This window comes from Lipotes vexillifer, unplaced genomic scaffold, assembly GCF_000442215.2.
Source record: "Lipotes vexillifer unplaced genomic scaffold, Lipotes_vexillifer_v1.1 scaffold617, whole genome shotgun sequence".
In the NCBI taxonomy this organism is placed as follows: Eukaryota; Metazoa; Chordata; class Mammalia; order Artiodactyla; family Lipotidae; genus Lipotes; species Lipotes vexillifer.
This window is the reverse complement of record NW_006771417.1, coordinates 679,393-690,305: the sequence shown is the minus strand read 5'-3', so window position 1 is coordinate 690,305 and position 10,913 is coordinate 679,393. Positions and strand designations below refer to the sequence as shown.

The 10,913-nt window shown below is 38.4% G+C and overlaps 1 protein-coding gene across 1 annotated transcript in view; it reads left to right on the top strand.

The window, feature by feature from the left end:
- Positions 1-10,913, top strand: part of ZNF804B (zinc finger protein 804B) — a 511,655-nt gene that overhangs the window by 9,403 nt on the left and 491,339 nt on the right. The window lies entirely within an intron of this gene.

Sequence of the window (10,913 nt, the reverse complement as noted above, 5' to 3'; positions counted from 1 at the left end):
CCCGCGTCTCCTGCATCGGCAGGCGGACTCTCAAGCACTGCGCCACCAGGGAAGCCCTCCAGAAAGGTTTTGCTAGTACTTTTTTTGTCTTGGATTAGTCAGGATATGGTCACTGTTCACAAAAGAAGCTTGAACTTCTTCTGAACAATGAACTTTAGCTAAAATATCCAGCCATCTCCAGTGGACATACAGAAAGATAGTAATAGTCTCCAGAATGGAGAGAATCAGGTCTTTTGTATGGTCAGTTTCTTTTGCTACAGTTGTTAACAAATATTTGACTTCTTTGTCTTATTTAGTGGATATAAACATTGGAAGGAATCTTAGCAATCTGGTTTAGCCTCCCCCTGTATATATTTTAATATAGCACTGTGATAGCAGAATAATGACTTCCCAAAAATGTCCACATTATAATCCTCAACACCCTTGACTCTGTTAACTTACATAGCAAAAGGGACTGTACAGATGTGACTAAATTAAGACGTTGAGAAGGTTTCCCTGGATTATGCAGGTGAGCTCAGTGGTATCATGAGGACCTTTATAAGAGGGAGGCAGAAGTGTCAGACCCAGAGAGAGAGAGCTTTGAGATGCTATGCTGCTGGCTTTTGAAGATAAAGGAAGGGGCCACAAGCCAAGGAATGCTTATGACCTCCTGAAGCTAGAAAAGGCAAGTAAGTCGATTTTCCCATAGAGCCTCCAGAAAAATCACAGCCGTGCTAACACCTTGATTTTAGCTTAGTAAGACTTCTGACTTAATGGACTATAAGATAATAAATTTGTTGTCTTTTAAGCCAGAAAGTTTGTGGTAATTTGTTAGAGAAGCCATAGGAAATGAACACAACTACTCTTAACATGGGTGAACATTTCCAGTGGTAGGGGACCTCTCTGCTCACCAACGTGATTGATCCTCTAGTGAGACTAGTATAATTAATGCTATGTCTCCTCTGCCCTCCCCAAATGTCTCTGCCTCCTTCCATTTACTCACTGGTCCTCAGTGTGCCCTTTGGAAGCAAGAGGATAGATCTACAACCTCTTCAGTGTTAACGTCCTTTCAACTCTTCAGAGAGAGTTGGTGATTTTTCATTAAAGGACTGAAAAATTTGTGAGAACTAACTAACCTTCCATGTACATCACTTGCTTTATTTTCTTATATATTAATTGAACTTTGTACAACTCAAAATGCTTGATTACACTTTTTAATGTGATAGATGTATTGAAATACAATATACTGATGTTTCTTATATTCTTGAAAGGTGGTAAACTCAATAAAATATTTTCATATATTTAGACAAATATCATCCACACTTTCAAATTATGTCTACTTTTTCCAGATAGTTCCCTTTTACACTGTATACATCATTTATACAGAAGATAAACTTAAGAATACAAAACCAGATCATTTTAAAGGCACATTTTAATGCTATCTTTCTTAGTTTGTTTAGTCTTCGATTTAGATATCTGAAAATTTCCTCGGGGGCAAAAAAAAGCTAGTTATAAATAAAAAGTGATGGGATGAGTTGAAATAATAATTATAATTTCATGAAATCTTCACCATTTTCTATTCTAGACATAGTGGTATCTAAATGGAAAGTTATTTTTTAACTTTTGTACTGAAGAATAATATAATATATAAATTGTCACAAATCATAAGTGTACAGCTTTTTAATGCCTCAGATGTAGTATAGAATATTACAACTTCCTGGTAGCCCCAGGCGTGCCCCTCGCCAAGCACCACCCAACCCAAAGGCAACTATTATCCTAACGCCAGATTATAAACTGCCTTATCTTTTTAAAAATGAAATTAAAAAGAGATGTAGTAAAAAACATATGTACTTGCAGCTCAACTGACAGCAAGGCCCTCTTTTTGGGTGGGGATAGGTAACTAGACAATGTTTCATCTGCTTACTGTCCTACTTCACTTTGACTGACCACAGCTAACTTAACTAGTTGAAACAAATGAACAAAAGAAGATAATTATATTTATGTCCCTTTTACTTTCCTGTTCGTGGTGATAATATACTTTTTCTTTATGATCTAGTGTTCTTGAACCAGGCTTCTTATTACTTGACTTCAATAAATCCATAGTAAGCTAAAATTGGATCATTTTTGGTTTTCACAGCATGTAATAAAATCTGAATTTCTTGTAATTATGTCCCCTGTTGTAAAATCACCATTTCTTTTGTAACTTTAAATAAGAATGCTTTATAAATATATAATTATCTCCAAAAAAAAAGAATACTGATTCGGTAAGTATGAATGGATTTATGCTAATACAGCACAGGGATTATATCCAAGGTGACATTTGTGAAGTATTTCATTATCTTTCCCTTAATAGTACATGTTGAAATTCAAAGATCTGACCATCATGTAGATTTCGATATCTCTTGAGAGTCGTTAGGAATGGCTCTGTTGAGTTTTCACTATTTGAGGGGAGATGTGAATTATGTTTAGTGGCAAAATAGTAAATGATTAAAGGAAAGAAAGCTGTAGCTTGGAATTCTCATAAAAAATGAAAGTTATGTGCAAATGATGTGTAAACTTTATTGCAAAAGTTGTTATAATTTCACACGCACACACAAAGGTAAAATACAAGTTTGTGTTACTATGGAAACAGGATTATTGCCAAGGAGATTATAGATAAAACCCAAACAATGCTTATATTAATCAATCCTAAATTAAATGAATTTAAATATGTTTAAAGAACTGATCGTGTATTTTCAATCAAATGTAATGCTCATCTTCCATATGCTACATGGTATGAGTTCAAGAGTTCTGCATGATGTTGCTGGAAGAAGTTTTAGTGACGATCACTGATGATGCTTTCTTATGATTATAGAAGGAAGATTTGTGAAATCACATTATAAAGGAAAAGAAATAAACTGCAATACATTTTCCTTTATGTGTTCCTTCCAACAGTGTCACTTTGCTGTAAATTTTTTAAAAAGTCACACTCAGTTCCGTCTTCTGTGATCATCAGAATAGACTCCACCCCTGAAAGTGATAGAGAAAATCAGTTTTCCACAAGGAACAGAATAGGTGAGAACACATAACTGGAGAAAAATTATAATTGGCATAAACATATTCATAGGGAGTGGTCTTACGTGGACTTATATAGTATATAAGCATCACTTAATCTGCTGATCCTAGAATTAGATCCAGTAGACAGTAACTGGAATACAACTTCTGATCTACTTGTGTGACAAAAATTTGGGAACATAAAGTTTTAAATTCTTCATTAAGTCATGAATATAAGGCTAGTTCTAAGGTTCTGTTTCTGACTGTGATGAGCACTGGGTGTGATGAAGTATGGGAGGACCTTCAACCTCACAGTTTCTTACCCGTCTGTTTGGAAACAAGTCACTAATGTTTGACCAGTGGTTTTCATGTTGCTGTAGTTGTTGTTTTATTTTTCCATCTATTCTTTTGTTCAGAGGAAATCTTAGGAGCTAGGCAAAATAGATGGAACCTTTGGCTAAAGGTTGGGGAGAGAAGCTCTTGGATAGTGAAAGCCTCCTCCTTTTCCTCTGTATCTGGGCAAGAATGCTGGGCAGGGAAGACACATCTGGGCATAAGCCCTGGAGCTTTATGATTTGAATACCACTTAGATGGACCATGAAGGGTAAGTATCCGCTGTTTCCAAAACATAATTAAAATGCATATATCTTATGCAGAGTAACTCAATTAACTATTTGACACATTGCCAGTTAATTCCATCACTAGACATTGATTAGATATTACTTTCACTCTAAGTTTGCAGTTTTTAAGGTGACTTTGGGATTTCAGAACACCTTCATGAATAAGCTCGAGGAAGCTCAAGTTTTTTCCTGAGCTGAGTCCCTGAGGAGACTTTAGAGTTGATGGGAAATAGCCAATGTGTGGGACAGAAATCTAGACAGAGGAGCCTAGTCTGGGAGAAGACTAAGATTTCTAGAATTGAAAACAGAAGAACATTTCAATTGAGGAGTCAAAGTCATTCATTCACTTATTCATCCAATCATATTTAACAAGTATTGTAAGGGTCTGCTATTTGCCCAACCCTTATTGGCCATGTAGCAAAACTGAAAGATAAATCACACTATGGGAAAAGAAGATATATTTTTCATGCACCAAATACTCCTGGGAAGTAGTTCTACCTACCAGCTTTGGTAAGTGACCAAACTCCTTTGGTTAAAGCAGAAGAAAGAAGGTGGGGGGGGGCGCATCTGAAATGGATGAGCAGAGAATGTGGTTCAGTTGGCCCATGGCACTGAACACTTAGGTCAGAGTTTAAAAGTAATTTTGACCTAGACAATTCTAAACTTTTATCTCTAGGCTTTATCATTTTGTCCTTTTGTTCTGTTTTCCTTTGGATCTTAGTAAATTTTCTTTTTTTTTAAACTTCGACTGACCAAGGAAATGAGAGCAATTGAAGTCAGGGTTCCTGTAATCCTGCTGACATTATTGTGGGATGTAGCCTACAAGACCAGCACTGAAAGTCTAATCAGCTGAGGGATGAAGGGATGTGGTAGACATAGTCCCTAGAAGACAGAAAGCATCAGAGCACTAGACAGGGCTTCGTGTGGTGGTGTGAGGGCCTGAGTGACTCCCTTTCCCTTGAGGTTCTGTATGTGGGGGAGGCATGGTTGGCCACCCCCATAGAGAAGCTCCTATCTCTATTCTTTGGAGAATCTTCTGTTCTTAGTGGCTGATGCCAGACGTTTGAATTTAGATGCTGCTAACTGCAAATATACATAAGAAACATCTCTTCATCCTGCTACTGATTTACTCTTTGATGTGAATAAAGAACCTGGAAAAGATTCTTCTCATAACCTAATACCTCAGGTGTTAGGTCCCTGAAAGAAAAAGAAGGAGACCACTGAGGAAATGAAAGCATAGGAAAGGAACAGTGAAGATGAGTCTTACTTCAAAGTTCTGCTTTGGAAGGGCTTTAGGGGCTCCTAGAGAGTGGAGACCGCCAAGAGGAAGGCCCCAAGAGAACGAGGAGGACCTAAAGGGCCCTGGTTGGAAGGGCTCTATGCTATCCTGCTTGGAAGATATACACACCTGTCACCCCGTGTTCCCAGTGGAAAATTCTCAGGGCAATTATAGCTCTGCCTTGAAGCTGATGGAGTTCAGATCCTAAGTTTTCACAAATCATTTGGGGCCCTTACTACATGTTGGGCACTGTCCAAGGTGCTGATGATAGTGAGGTAAACACAATCGACATGGTATCTCTCCCAGTGGAGACTGCAGACAGAGAATGAAGATAGGCAGTAAACAGATGTTTATTTCACAATACCCCTAGTTATAAATATACAAGTTCTTTTGAAGAGAAGGTAACTGATTCTAAAGAGGGATAACCCTCCTAGTGCTGGGACCATGGAAAAATTCCCAGAGTAAATGATGGCTAATTTGAGACATGAAGAATGAATGGGAGTTATCCTGACACAGAGCCCTAAGGCAGGACCCAGAGAAAGACTCCCAGGCCTGGGATTTGCATGTGGGCCGAGGGGCTGAGGGGGTGCAAGACAAGGCAGGACTGGCAGGTAAGGGTCAACCACATCTGCTCCTGTAGGCTATGTAACAAGGAAATAAGGAAACGGTCTCAGGTAGAAATATGGCTTTTAATCTTAGTACAGAACTAAACAGTCTGTGGTCCTGGCATGAGTACTTCTAATTACTTCCTGTGGGTTGTGCCACATGAGATAGGAGGAAACCATGGCTTTTTCTGCTGTTGTTACCAACAAAAATCAGAAATGATTTATAAACAAGAAAATAAGAGTACTGGAGTTGAATCATCATTAATCTTAGTTTCCTGTGTAAGTCCATTAAAACTAGGCTGTATAAATAGAGAAGAATTGAGAATTAACTTTATAGATCTACACACAAGAATGATATTATGATTTAAGTTTCACTCAAAATACTCCTCTTTGATGTTTTAGGGTAACCGGTGGTGGTCTGGCCAAATGAGGGTTTTCTTGCTTTAAGGGTAGATAATATTTGTATCCAGAAAGCAAAAGAAAATGGAGGGTTTTTAGAATGTTTTGAATCAATTATAAAAACGCATTTTGTCTTTGTTAGGGAAATTTTCTCAGAAGGTATTAGACACCATTAATATAATAACATTGAAGACCCAAGGTAATATTCACTTCTTTAGATGAGGTACCTCTCTGGATCTCTGAAATGCCACTAAAAATGTGCCCCTTCTAGTGTTGTATGGTGACAAAGGTTGCATGTTTTTATATCAAAAATTTTAAATAAAAAAACCATGATGTGAGCAGGGCTTTACGGTGCTGTCTGTGTACATATTTTGCCTTGTTTTACGCATTTACTCCTCCCACCCCTACACTTTTAAGGTAAGAGCATGGATATTTTCCCTTCATATGTTAAGTATAGAGAAGTGGTTAAGCATATAGATTTGAGTTGGACTGAACTGGTTTGACCTCTGACTCCAGCTCTAGCTGGTTGTATGACTACTTCAGTACTAAGAGCCACAGCTTGTTCATTGGTGATGCTACTCGCCTTACGGGGCCATTGGAAGATATGAATGAGCAAATGGATGCTAAGTGCTTAGCAAAGTTTCTGGTGCATAGTAAGCGTGAAATGAAGACAGTCGATGGTTACTCCTGGAGCACGTGGATTGTTCTGTTACGAACAGGTTTCCTTGACCCCTTAAAGTGTTCTAAGCACCTACTGCGAACTTAGCACTCGTATCAAATTGTTGAAACTGTTGCTGCTTTGGATGGCACTTTAAGGTGGCTCTTTACCGTAGTTGCGTTTTCTTGGAAGACAAGTAAAGGCATGGGGGCCGGTTAGCTTTCTGTTTAACGAAACACTTGCAAAAAGAAACCCCGGGTTTTCACAACTTTCACAATGAAAATGCTCAGTGTGCCCTACTTTCCTGATACAGCTTTAATTCAAGACAAGGATACATTTGAAGTGGCTTTTCCATTTGTCCTGTTTTTGTCAAAGTGAATTGAGTTAAGCAGATAAATTGTTTTTATGATCTTGCTGCCATGTGGAAGGAATTTTTCTCTTCCTTTCCATACAGATAGATATTTAACCTAAAACTACTAACTGTGATGATAAGCATTCACCCTCTTACTGTGTTTAAATATCTTTATTTCACTGCCTTTGAAAATTCTAAGGAACCAATCATGTATTTTTCTCTCCCCAATAACGACCTGCTTTAATAGTAAAATATTTGAAGTGAGGACATACTAGGTAACTGAGGGTTGTATATGTTACACCTATGTTCACATCATGAGCAAATATTCAGGTCCATGTGTAGGTATAAGCTTTTGTGCACATACATTCTGCTCAGAAAATATTCAGTCATTTTGTTTCATTTGCCACTTCATGATGCAAAAAAGCATTAGTATCAGTGTATAGTCAGGATAACAGAAAGATTCTCAGCTTTTCAAACAGAGGGAAGCAATGCAAGGAATTCTTTACAAATGTGTTGAAAAGGTTGAGGGAGAGGAAAGGGGAAGATGCTATTACCCAGAGGTTAGTAACTGCAGGAAATCACTGCGGCCTCTAGGGTTGGAGGAGCAAAGGAGAAAGTGGTACCTAAACCCTACAAGCCTTACTCTGGTGGTGATGCTGCTTCTGCCACCACATCACCACTGCTCTGCAGTCATCCAAGAGCTTGCAGTCCCACTGGGGCTGGTGGATTTGCTGCCTGAGTGGCTGGTGCCTACAACTGGAGGCTGCTGGCACCACTGTGCTGCTACTGCAGAGGCCAGCAGTTGTCTGGTGCTGCCGCCACCAGTACCAGAACCCGTGAGCGCTAAGTGCCAAGGTGGCTGGACAAGCCAAAGAAGGAAAATCATGGCTTTCTTTCTTTTTCCTAACTTTCACTCTGATACCAGTCTTCCCATTGGCAGACCTAACCAGAACCCAGCTGGCAAGGAGCCCTGGGATGCACAGTTTATGGGTTCCAAGTCCCCAAGGAGAGAGGAATGATGAGGATAGAACTGATTGCCGACAGAGAAATACCGAGCACTGCAGTTACACCACTTTCTTCAAGATTGCAGAAAGTAAGAGGGAGAGGCATTAAATAATAGAGGAAATTATGTTTTATCTGTTATATAGAAATCCGAAGGATATTTATGTTCAACCTAGACCTTATGGATATTAGGTTCCTATTGCTGCTGTAACAAATTACCACAAACTTAGTGGCTTCAAACAACACAAATTTATTATTCTTCAGTTCTGTAGGTCAGAATTCCCACAGAGGTCTCGCTGGGCTAAAATCAAGGTGTAGGTAGGGCTGCTTTCTTTCAGGAAGATTTAAAGGAGAGCCCATTTCTTTGTCTCTTCCAGCTTCTAGAATTTGCCTATGTTCGTTAGCTCACGGCTTCCCATCTCTATGTTCAAAGCCAGCAAGTTCTTCTGCTGCCATCTCTCTGATTCTCTGTTGCTGGAAAAAAACTCTGTACTTTAAAGGACTTATGGGATTAGATTGGGCCCACTTGGATAATTCAGGCCCCTCTCCTCATCTCAAGGTCCTTAGTTTTAATCACATCTGCAAAGTCCCTTTTGACATGTAAGACAGTATTCACAGGTTCTGAGAATTAGATCGTGGGCATCTATGGGGACCATTATTCTGTTTACCACAACTCAGAATTTTGGATTCATAGACATCTGTGGTTATTCACTGGTTATTATCTCCCATAGACATCTCAAACACATAGTATCCAAAACCAAATTAACCTTCCACCAAGTGCATGCTTTCTTAGTTCGGGACATCATCTTCATTTAACACTGTAGGCTTGAATCTTGAGACTATTTTTCTTTAATTCCTCATCAGATTGGTAAATCTGCTCATTTTAACTCCTAAATATTTCTCCAATCTACCCCTTTCCTCCAACTTTCCTCCCACTCCTACCTCCTGGAATGCAAGCATTTTCCATTTTCCTGAAAATAAAATAATCCTTGATTAACTGTAGGGCATTTATGCTAGCTGGTGGAGCTACCCCACGTTGTCTGCTCCAATGGAATTTACAGCCTAGAATGGAAACACACACATTAAACAAATAAACCTGTATGATATATGTTCTAGAAGAGGACCTTTCTCATCTTTTTGATTATGATTCATTTTTCAAAAATTTTGTGAATATTCTAGAGAAAGGCCATCAAGTTGGCTGATTTAAATTCAATCAATAGTAAGTACTCTTGGTATATGTATGTTGCTTCCCCTGATTCTGGAGGATAGAGAGGGGAAATAAGACTGCTAAATTACATGTCACATATGGCAACTTAGTTACTTGTAGTAAAATCAAGCTAGAATGGCCTTAAGAGCTCATCTTCATCTGTTGTTGTTTAAATGGGGTTAAACTAATGATTTGAGGCCTCTACACTGGACTTAAAGAATCACAATGCCTTGGGTGGGGCCTGGATGTGCAGTTTAAGTAAGCAGCCCACGAGTTTGTTGTACACATTAACATTGTACAATTATTGAACCAATGTGAACTTACCAATACTCCTTGGATTTACTTGGATTTAGAACTTCAGAGGCCAGAGCTGAGGAAGGTTTTATGACTTGCTCACTCTCCTTTCTTCACTGGTAATTCCTATGGGAATCCCCTGTGATGCTTGCTTGGAGTTCAGACACCTCTCAAATGCCCAGTTCACAATGGTAGTAACAGGTAGGGAACACTTATTCTATATCAGACATACTGTGCCCAAACAAGCCTTTCACACATTGTCTCATTTAATTCTTAAAACAATCTTAAGATGGAGGCACTATTCCATCTGCTACTGAGGGGCAGAGAGCTGTGGTTGGACCCAAGACCTTCAGAAGCCAAAGCTCAGGTGTGAAACCACTTGACTGAGAATTGATTATTCTCTCTCTATGCCCCCATGACAATTTTCACTTTCATTTATTACAACAGAATGGCATTTTAATTGTTGACTCACATACTTGTTTCTTTTTCGTTGAGTCTCCTGGCAGTAGGACCTGTCTCTTCTTTATCCAGGTAAATGACAGCACCTGGATGCCACCGAGTCCGGGGCTTAGTAGGCATTCAGTGAAACTCTATCTCCTTGGTCATTCTTTTACACATTCATTCAATCTTAGTTGATTAGAATGGGTCAAAGTGAAAATACTAACTGAAAAGTAAAATTCGAGTATCTACACATATGACAAATTTAAATAAAAATTTGACAGAATATTCAGTTGTACAGCAATGTGTAGGTATAGTTAACAAATGTTCAGATTTTAGTAAGGAACTAATGGTGCAAACTCTTGTTATTGGCAATTACACAAAACTATAAAGCACTTTCCAGGAACCCAAAGACACTAATAATGTGTAATAATTAAAAAGTGAGGCACTTTTCCGAAATTTTATCTCACATAAATTGCAAATAACATTATAATTTTTCAAGGTGAAACCCCCAAATTATCTCTGTCCATAGGAGAAAATTAAAATGTGTATATTGCTTCCATTGTTATTATGTACTTTTTCTTACTTTGTCATATACTAATTTTGCTCATAGGTGTGAATATTAAACATCAGTTTATGTATATGTCAGGTGACAAGGCACAGTAGGGTTATTACCTTTTTCCTTCAGATACATATGATTAAGCAACGAATTTTTTGTTAGAAACATATAATGGAAACAAAAACCCATAAAACCAACATAAGTCCATCTTCATCTTGTTAGAATTTGAGCTCTTTAAAACAATAATTAAAAAATTCCTTCAAAAATATATTAAGCCACTTAATTACAATGGTGGGTGATTTTTTAAATGTTCACATTATTATTGAAGAATATAAATTGGGTATTCACAACACACATTAATAAAAGTTAATTAACTGATTAGGGTCCAATTGTCAGAGTTGGTATTTGAACATCTATCAAAGGGCAGCTCAGGGCTTCCCTGGTGGCGCAGTGCTTGAGAGTCCACCTGCCGATGCAGGAGACGCGGG